Below are 10,866 nucleotides of genomic sequence, written 5' to 3'. Positions count from 1 at the left end.
GATGCGGGACTCGATCCCAGGACCCTGAGATCATGACCTGAGCCAAAGGCAGCGGCTTAACCCACTGAGCCACCCAGGCACCCAATCTGCCAACTATCTTAATGTTAATGTCTTGGTAGAGGGGGGAAACAACCTTCACTTAGCAGTGGTGAGGCCCCTGGTATCTTTGGTATCTTGTAGGTGCTCTTTAGCATATGAAAGTTCTTTTAAAACCTCCGTTTTTCCTTACCTTCCTTAACCCCATAGTATATAATCAGCCACCCTTCATAACCCCAGTGCAGTAGCTCCTTCTGCCCATGGGTCCTGTCCATGTTCCTCAATAAACTACCATTGTGCACCAAAGATGGCTCAAGAATTCTTTTTTTGGCCATGGACTTCAAACTCTAATGACATCTTTTTTAAATCATTTGGGGCCAGATCATGGGCCTTTGAGTCTTTATGCAAACTTGGTGAGTACTCTCTCTTATCTTCATTTACTCTTATTTCAGGGATTCTTCAAGGAGTACGGTCTTATCATAACATTTTCATATCAGTTGGTCTGGCTGCACTCCTCTACCCCATGGCTACTCTATGGGGAGGAGAAATTCTGCCTTTTGTCTGGAAGCTAGTAACCTGACCAGGGGGTTAATAAGACCCAGAAACTTGATGTTCTCTCTTTACTGCTGTCCTTATACAAAGTCATCTGTCTTGGTCACGGGATAGCTACTTAAGTGATTAGCACGGTTGCCAATCTTAAGACTCCTATGTGAGGTTTCCTCCTGATTGATCTAATGTGATCCCCTTCACATCCCTGGTTTAGTCACTTCTGGCCTTGGGATCTCCACTGGGAGCTGGCCAAAACCAGTACCTGATGGAATAAATTGGTTGTAAGGACCACAAGTGTTGGAATGTCACATAGAATCATGATGTATTTCTATCTTTACTGCTTTCTGTCAATGTTTTCTACTATTTAGATTACAAAATTGGGTAATTCCCCCTCGTAAAACTTTTCTAGTGTTCTCCACAGGCTTAAAATGGCAGATTCTTCAAGGCAAGAATGGACGGTCCCTTTGCTGGCACCCATCATAGTCTAGAATGCCACGGGGAAGTTGGGGAGGGCAGGCCCCCCCCCAAAAGGGCCTTTAGTGGCGGTGGTGATCATAGTGATTTTGTTAAGGGTCGCCTTGGCTCGATTTAACACCAGGGATCTCTGACATATCCTGTGCATGGGATGCCACCCTGGAGTCAGGAGGGGATTTTCTTTGGTAGTGGACCCTCCGTAGCACCCTCTTTAGTGAGGGATGGGAACTTTTTCAGTCCCCAAGAGTCTCCCTTGGGATGCCTTTTAACCCATTGGAAACAATTTGGATTGCGAAATTTAGGAAAGTACTGATATCCTATAACACTGCATGGCCTCAGTAGAATCTGTCAGATCTCTTCTGCAGGAAAGAGAGCAAATGGACCTGGGGTACCTTTATTGCTTGTACCTAGGCCTTTGTTGCTCTACACTGGCACCCCAACAGCCTCTTGCAAAACATATTTGGCTAGTAAACTCTATTCTGACATTGGGTGATAATTACCTAAATAGGCCTTCTAGGAAACCCAGGTTGCTGGAGGAAACCCAGGCCATTCCTAGCAAAGGGGACTCTGACCCTCTCTCTCTCCCTCTCTCACTGTCACTGTTTTTCCTAATAGATGTGGGGACTTCTTCCTCACTCATTACCTGGGTTAATGGCTGTAACTGGAACCAACTGTGGTGAGTCTCCCTTGGGACAGGGACTTTAAGGAATATTCCCAAGCAGCTGCTGAAACTCCCTTCATTTCAGGGAAATTCCCTGTCTTCTATGGTTTGACATGGACTGTCTATTCCCCTTTGTTGGTGGAAAAACATGGCTTCTGCTCCTCTGTTAGAGCTGATGAGCTCTAGAACTGGGAACCCTTTCTTTGCCTCTGACAGCATGTTGTCTCATCTGTTTCCCCCTCCTCCTCCTTCTTCTGCACCACCTTGGGTGTGGCCTACATAACTGGCTTCTGTACCAACCTTGGTGCCTCAGGCACCATGGCTCCTCCTTCGACCCTCACCTTCAAGGAGAAGAAGAGCACCCCTTGGACTTATCACCACCCACTCCAGATCTCCCCACCAGGTAAAAACTTGACAATGCAGAGGGTCCAGGTGGAACAGCATTGGGTATTTAAATGAAGTTAAGTTTGTTGGTTTAATTAAGATAGACAAGTCTTTAAAGTTATCAGCACTAAACTTGACATTTTATTCTGTAGAGGTTTACTGAAGGTCAGATAAGCTCATGTTATCTCTGTTGCAATGTGTTAGTAAAAAGCTGACTAAAATGATTGTCTCATCAAAGTTTCAGTGGGTAGTTGTTAAAAATAGCTTTCCAAGTCTTTGGTAACCTGAAACTAAAGTTTTTGGATAATAAATGGGATTTAAATTCATTGGACATCTAGGTCTTTTCCAAATAGGGTAAAGTGCTAACACATGGAGTACTGGATATAGATTAGTGCTTTTGATTTATTACAAAGAACTAAGGATATTTGAATCTGTTGGTAAACATGTTTTGCTCAACTGATTAACAAGTTTGCCATCTAAAAGTTGTGGAGTAGCAGTTCACAACTGGTTACTGCTTAGTTTTCACTGGAGACAAAGGTTCTAAAGAATGCAAAATTCTGGGGTGCCTGGGTTGCTCAGTCATTAAGCATCCACCTTCTGCTCAGGTCATGATCTTTGGGTCCTGGGATCAAGCCCCACATTAGGATCCTTGCTCAGCAGGAAGCTTGCTTCTCTCTCTCTCTCTCTCTCTCTCTCTCTCTCTCCCTGCTTGTTTTCTCTCTCACTGTCTCTCTCTCTCTCTGTCAAATAAATAAAATCTTTAAAAAAAAGTGCAGAAGTCTACTAAATGTCATTAAGGCTGATGGAAATAAGGCAAGCATCTCTGTATGTAGAAAAATAGGAGATATGTGAGAAAGATATAAGGAATGGAAATGCATTTTTGAAGATAAAAGAAAGTAATTTTGTCCTAAATAAGATGGTTGTTTGGAAAGATGGCACAGAACAAAATCTGAATGCAAAAAAAAAAAAAAAAAGTTGTAGAAGATTTGTGAAGTCTTTGGAAAGGAATTTTAGATTTTAGGTGTGGCCAGGACGGACTAAGACTGAAATGAATGGATTTTAAAGGTAAACTGGTATAAGACTGAAATTCTCTCTGTTCAAAAGACAAGGTAAACAAAGTTTTTTTTTTCCTCTTTTGTCTGCCCAGAAAACCAGTTTCTATGTTTTGTCTTTTATCACATCTTCCATTGCTTGATTAAAACTTCTCAGTATTAAAGGAGATAAGTTTTGCTAACAACTACAGAACCCTACATATTTGCCTTTCAAATCTCTTATTCCTATCTTGGTTAATTAAAAATAATTGTTTTATAATTATCTATAATCTATATTCAAGCACTGCTATAACTTTAAATCTTGGGAAAGTTTGTTGTAAATGCTGTCTCTTTAACTCATTAGGCTTTTTTATTTGGTATGCTAGGTTACTCCAAAGTACTGTTAAGCAAATGATAAGCCTTAGGTTTACTTGGGGTCAATGCTATAACTATTCTAGAGTTGCAATTCCTAAAATTTGAATGTAAAGCCATTACTTGATATTTTGACTATTAAAGTATTAGGTGTCACAGAAATAACCAGACTTCCTTGTTAGCTAATTGTAAACTCTCATCTCATCAGCTTTTTAATCTTGTCCATTCTGAGCTTTTTGTCATTTATAATAGTTCCAATTCTCTTGTAAAATGAGATTCGTCTTCAAGGAGATTCATAATAAAATAAAAATAATGAAAAGCTATCTATCTATTTATTTATTTATTTTTAAGATTAAAACTAAAATGGCTAAGAATTTCCAGAAATGACTAAAGCTGCATTCAAACTAAGCAAGAAATAGTAACATGGGACTAAGTGAATTGGAAAATATATATATACAGATTTTTGTGATTCTTATTTAAAACATTGCTGGATCTCTAATCTTTGCTCCTGCAGACTAAAAATACTTTCTCTTTAAGATATTTATGACTTACAGAAATGTGAAAATACTCATTTGTAAGCAAACCAAAGTGTTTGACTTTTCTCTTTACCTGAATCCTTTGAAATTAAAAAGGTCTCAGAAAGTATTCTTCCATGGCAATCATCATTTGCATAATAAGTTCAATAAAAATCTGTTCTCCCTGTAACAGGACACCATTGAAAACGTTGGTTATTCTACCAAGGTTTTGACTGGGATATCATATTTGACAGACACATGTATAGACCCAGATATGACCAGTCTTAAAGAGCTAAGGTTGAGTTTATGAAACCTGGAGCTATAAAGCCTGTTTGGAAATGTTGACCTGATACTTTGCTTACACAGTTTCCAGCAGTCTCAATGGCTGAGTAAAGAATGTCACTTCCTGGCAGGTACAGGAACCGCAGGATATATTGGGAACCTCTGGAGAGGAATCCATCCTAATGTACATTGGTGTACATTGGGTACCCAAATGGTGTATTGGGTAGCCAAATACCCAAAAGGTATTGCAGGCATGTTTGATGGCAAGTGCTTGGGCTTGGCTTCTGGCCTGGAGAGGCTACTAAAAGTGCAACCTAGAAATCCCTTATAAAAAGTTCCAGCAAAGCAGGTTTTAAAAGATCTATATGATCAATCACTATTCTTGCTGAGCTATGTAAATAAATACACCAAGTTTGTTAAAACTGGACTTGCTTTGCAAACAAATTAGTCTTGATTTGGCTATCTCTCGAAATGAGGGTTATTTTATTTTATTTTATTTTTGAGGGTTATTTTAGAAAGAAAAAAATATAGTTTCAATAACACACTTCATGAATGTTAAATTCTAGATCTGCTTGTCTTTAAATATCAATTGTTTACCTAAGCTATACAACTTGAGGCAAACTTCAGAGAAATTGCCACAATAGCTCAGACAATCTTTGTGCTTTTTATTCTGTGGGGATAATAACACAGTTTATTTGAACAACTGGAAAATGGGATTGATTCCCCAACAATTGGGTAACTCCACCAGCACCCTGACCAATTCTATGTGGCTGTGATGACAAAAACCCTTCCCTGAAAGCCAAAGAAAACCCCACTCCCTAGGGTTAACTATGGGCTTGTGAAGATAATGGACACAACACTTTCCTTGTGATTGGACTGGATGATGACTTGGGGATACCCTTATCTCTTGATAAGTTTTCCCCCATTTGCCAGTGATTCCTCCTTAATTAAGACTAGTGACAGTAGTTTCATGGAAAGGGCTATGAAAAGCTGGGTAGGTATGGCGTAGTCAGTCTAATAGACTATTGAGGCCAAAGCCCTGTCAGCAAATATGTCTGACCCAAAAGCACAGTTAATAATGCCCAGCTGTGCTTTGCAATTGGCAAAAAGTCTTAAATATTTATACTGACTCCAAATATGGGATTATTAAACCATAATTCTCCAATCCAATATGGGCCTAAAATGACTCCATGTTCAAAGAATGGTCCTCCAAAACTGAGTAGCCCTTGAAATCCTGACTATACTTCAAAGAGGCCCAATATTATATGAATGGCTCCTGGCTGGGATCCAATGACTATGTGACTCTAACTTGTGACCATGGCTTCCCCCAGGCTATATAGACCACTGTACTCTGGGTTTTTGTCTGGACATAACCTTCCAAATTTAAAACAATGGTGGACATGGTTTGTGTTACATTGGTATAACCATCTAGCATTCATCTTTGGTACCTCTTTGACACTGGAGAACATTGCTTGACACATGGAAGCTCTTAATTACATGGTCAAAGCTTTAAAGGACAGTCAAAGCATTTCTCCACTAAATACAAAATTAACACAGGTGTGTGAAGTGGTTCTACATAATGGAATGGAATAAAATGTTTTAACTGTTACACAAGGTGAAACTTGTTGCTAGCATAAAAACAGGATGTTTTTATGTCCAGATTACCAAATTACCAGATTTGGTAATTATCAAATTACCAAATTACCAGATTACCAGTCCAGATTACCAAAAAATACTTCTGGGTTTCTAACTGACGTGAATACTCAAAGTTGACGCTAAATTGTCTCTTTCTTTTAGTGATTGCTTTAAACTCCTGGACTGGAGGAACATCATCAAAGGTCAAAACTATCAAAGGTCTTTTATTTGGACTTCTGATTCTCAGTTAAAATATTAGCCTTATTTTGTTATTTTTGGTGTCTCCATTCCTAATGCCAAGGCTCCTTCACTAGCTTCTAGCTAACAGATGACCCTTTCTAGCTAACAGATGATCTTTTCTTCTCAAGGAGATTCCTATGTTGCTGGCTTTAGACTTAGATGCGTCCCCCTTTTGTAACTCCCCTACCGTACATTCCCCAACTGACCAGTATTGATCCATAGATAGGGATAACTCTACACCCCTATTCAGCAGGAAGATAAGACCCTTCCTCCTTCAATAGCCTTAAAGATTTCAGGGTCAAGTTGTTTGGGGGTAAATGATGAGGTAACAGAAGGTGGGGGAAGACAAAGGATAAGCTGACATCCTGCAACCTCCCCACACCCCCCAATACTGGGTGGGGCATGTATGGCATTCTTCCAGGAATCTCCCAACTACCTTAATGTTAATACCTTGGTAGAGAAGAAAAAACAACCTTGACAATGGCAAGGCCTCCAGTATCTTGGGTATCTAGTAGGTGCTCTTTAGCATATAAAAGTTACCTCCATTTCTCCATTTTTTCTTACCTCCCCCAACTCTATAGTGTATAATCAGCCGCCCCTCACAGCCCTGGCACAGCAGCTCTCTGCCCACAAATCCTGTCCCCATGCTTTAATAAATGACCATTTTGCACCAAAGACGTCTCAAGAATATTCTTGGCCGTGGGCATCAAGCTCTAACGTCATTCCTACATCAGAATTACCAAAAATATTTTCCTAAACATAGTGGAAAAATTAATTTATAAACATACATCTTACTTATATCTAATTTACCTGTTCTAAATCATGCATAGCTTTTTTTTTTTTTTTAATAAAAAGAATTCCTGAGGCACTAAACAGTTAACATCATCTTAAGCAATCTTTCTTGTTAACAGATTTTGTTAACAGATACTGTTAGGTCGGTAATCAAAGGAGCAAGACTGATACAAAGTGAAGGTCAAGCTGTAAGGGCCTATTTAGCCAGAGCAGCTCCATCCTGAACTTGCCCCCACCCTCACCCACTTCAGGGAACTTACTTAAAAACACGTCCTGGAAACCAGTCCCAGGTAACAAAGCCCAAATACAAGGGTGGGTCAGGCCAGGTGGAGGAATTCAATCAGTGGGGGCACATACTCTCTCCTAGTTACCAAGGAGTATGGGCCCCACCCTTTGGGTGCCTTTTTGATGCCCATTCTGACCAGGGTGATGGGCTAGTTCAAATATCTACTATGGGGTGAATTATAATTCAATTGGCCACCCGTGTGGGACCTAGCCTGACTGTGCAGCTTTCTCTGTGTGTTACAATCTCATTGGCCACCTGTGTGTGGCCAGGCCCAACCACATGGCCTTTGCTCTATATAAGCTAGTCTGTAGGGATACCTGGGTGGCTCAGTAGGTTAAGCCTCTGCCTTCAGCCCAGGTCATGGTCTCAGGGTTCTGGGATGGAGCCCCATATCGAGCTCTCTGCTCAGCAGGGAGCCTGCTTCCACCTCTCTCTCTGTCTGCTGCTCTGCCTACTTGTGATCTCCGTCTGTCAAATAAATGAATAAAATCTTTAAAAAAAAAAAAAGCTAGTCTGTAAGGCAGAGGGTTGTCGCCTCTTTGCAAGAGATGCCCCTGGCTGGTCAGTTTGATTTTTTTTTTTAAAGGATTTTATTTATTTGACAGAGAGAGAGAGAGAGAGAGATCACAAGTAGGCAGAGAGGCAGGCAGAGAGAGAGAGGGGGGAAGCAGGCTCCCCGCTGAGCAGAGAGCCCGATGTAGGGCTCAATCCCAGGATCCTGAAATTATGACCCGAGCTGAAGGCAGAGGCTTAACCACTGAGCCTCCCAGGCACCCCAGTCAGTTTGATTCTTGATGCTTGGCTCTAAATAAAGCTTTGCTTGACCTTCGCTTTGTATCAGTCTCACTCCTTTGACCATGGACCCAACAAAGCAAAGCTTTATTTTGTTCCAAGCATTGAGAATCAAACTGACCTTTTGGGGCCACCTCTTACAGAGAGGGCGACCCCTCCCATCCTCACAGACTAACTTTCATAGAGCAAAGGCCATGTGGTTGAGTGTGGCCACACACAGGTGGCCAATGAGACTGCAACACACAGAGAAAGCTGCACAGTCATGCTATGTCATACATGGGTGGCCAATTGAACTACAATTCACCCCATAGTAGCTATTTGAACTAGTCTATCTCTTTGGTCAGAATTGGCACCGAAAAGGTGGGACCAACACTCCTTGGTAGCTAGGGAGACAATATGCATACTCCACTGATTGGATGTCTCCATCTGACCGGACTCATCCCTGCATTTGACTCATCCCTGCACTCAGGCTCTGTTATCTCCACCTGACATGACCCACCCTTGTATTTGGGCTCTGTTATTAGGGACTGGTCAACCATATTTTACTAGTTTCCCGGACTTGCTTTTAAGTAAGTTCCCCTGGTGGGGGCAGGGTCAATTTAAGATTTACAGCATAAACAACAAAATGTCTGTTCAATCGAGGTGGAGCTGCTCTGGCTAAATAGGCCCTTACAATACAAAATGAGCTTATTTGACTTCTGGAAACCTAGATAGAACAAAAGTTACATGTCCACATTTGTATTTAATGCTGGTAACTCTGAAGACATAGCTGTTTTAACTAAACCAGCTAACTTTTTTATTTACTGAAGATGAATGTAGACCACATGAACTTGAAAAACATTTGTTTCTGTATTTGAGTATATTTCTATAGAGTATACTTAATTTATAGAGTACTTATTTTCTCTAAGCCAATTAAATAGAGCTCTTTACAAATTAAATTTTAATTTAATTTAATTTAAATACCATCTGAGGTCCAAAAGCCCACACATCTGTAACATGTATAATATATACAGACAGATACAGAGATTTTCTAGCTTCTGTTTTAAAATTTTAGCTGTGGAACAGGTACCATGGTGCCAATTTCACTAGTTTATACAAGTACAGTTGGGTTCAAACTATGTTCTGGCAGATGGAATAATTTAAGGCTATCTGCTCAGATAGTTTAAGCTTTTTAGTAATATTTGTGCCAAAGATTTTAAAATTATATTTGCCTATATTAGCCTTTATTTCCCTTCTGATAAGACTTACCTACCTGAAATTAGCATGTCAAAGATATAGAACATTCCTAGAGAAGATCATAGAAAATTTACATCTCAAAGCTACAGGAAAATAATTCAAGTTCCTGCAGGAGAATTTTTGTTTCCTAAGTCCAGATATTTTACCATGCCTACAAGCCTTTTGAGATGATTAGGGGAGATTTGTGATTGTGAAAAAGGATGGGCGGGCTTTAATTGCTTAGATGAATGGGCCCTTTCTGCATTTTTGTTGTTGTAAAAACTCAATTTATAAAATAAGGTAATTGTTTTAATTCCTCAAAGAATTGATTTGCCACCTGAATGTTATCAAGGGACTGAGACAGTCATCCACTGTATTATCTCCAATTTTCTTTTTTATATCAGGGAGACAAATTTCCAACAAAAATGGGAATAAAAAAATTCCCGTGTTCTGTATTTAGAGCCATTTGTCTTCAGAATGCCTGTTTTGCCCTCTGGGTACCTAGTTAATTTAGCTTAGGGAATAAGGCTGAAAAATTTCCATCAGCCTCAAAATATTAGCTTCCAATCTGGCCAACTTCTGACGTATTTCAAAAAAAATCCTTTCAAATATCTTGCCAGGTTTCATCTGGGACAAACAGTAAATATTCCTGGCAGTGTTGAACAGTTCCATGGCTCTAAGAAATACCTCCCAACAGGGTGCGAAAGATAACACTCTCCCAAGATTTAGAGCTCAAGTATAACCAAAAGGAAGAAAGACTTACATAATTTCCCTGAGAGCTGGCTATGATGGTAGGACTTTAGCTGCAAATGGAGTGAAGTCCATATTTCTGGCAATACTTTGGGCGCCTCCAACCTGATGGTGGACAAGGCAAATTCTCAGGACACAGAATAAGAGGTAATAGTTGTCCCCGATGATGTGGTTTTGGAATACAGATGAAGTTCAGTGAGTTGGAGTCAGAGTCAAGGACCAAGAAGTTTTGTGACATCTTTGATGCAAAATGATGGTTTATTAAAGCCCAGGGACAGGACCTGTGGGCAGAAAGAGTGGCTGCACAGAGTTTGTTCGGGGTGGCTGATGATACACTATGGGGTTGGAGGAAGTAAGGAAAGAGGGATGTTTAAAAAGAACTTTCAGGTGCTAAAGAGCACCTACAAGATATCAAAGATACTAGAGACCTTGCCATTATTGTTAGGTTTTCCCTCCAGCAAGGCATTAACATGAAGATAATTGAAACTTCCTAGAGGAACATTATGCTCTGCCCACTTCAAGCATTTGCCAATTGGTTGCAGATTATAACGACATTTAATTGTATCTACATTTCCTTCTAGAAGCTAGGTTATTGATAGAAATGCTTTGTTCTGGTAGATCACTAAGACTTTTGTAAACTAGGAAGACTCATGTCTTGCAGGATTGTGATCTCTGTAACTTTGTTTTTCCTCTCCTTAGCATTAAGGCAGCTAGGAGTGCATGAGGAATGTCACATCTATCCATGGGAGGGGGGCAATTTGGAGTGTCAGCTTCTGCTTTGCCTTCTGTTCCCTCATCTCCTGAGAAAGAAAATGATTAATAACCAATGGACACCCATAAACCATATTCGCA

At 40.2% G+C, this 10,866-nt stretch overlaps 1 long non-coding RNA gene across 1 annotated transcript in view; it reads right to left on the bottom strand.

Moving 5' to 3' along the window:
- LOC132022635 (uncharacterized) overlaps positions 1–10,106 on the bottom strand; it is a 23,372-nt gene extending 13,266 nt beyond the window's left edge. The window contains exon 1 of the long non-coding RNA XR_009405656.1: positions 10,028–10,106. This is a non-coding gene — a long non-coding RNA (uncharacterized LOC132022635). The remainder of the gene's footprint in view (positions 1–10,027) is intronic.
- Between the last annotated feature and the right edge of the window lie 760 nt (positions 10,107–10,866).

Source organism: Mustela nigripes, chromosome 7, assembly GCF_022355385.1.
Source record: "Mustela nigripes isolate SB6536 chromosome 7, MUSNIG.SB6536, whole genome shotgun sequence".
NCBI classification, from domain to species: Eukaryota; Metazoa; Chordata; class Mammalia; order Carnivora; family Mustelidae; genus Mustela; species Mustela nigripes.
This window is presented reverse-complemented; position numbering and strand designations above follow the sequence as displayed.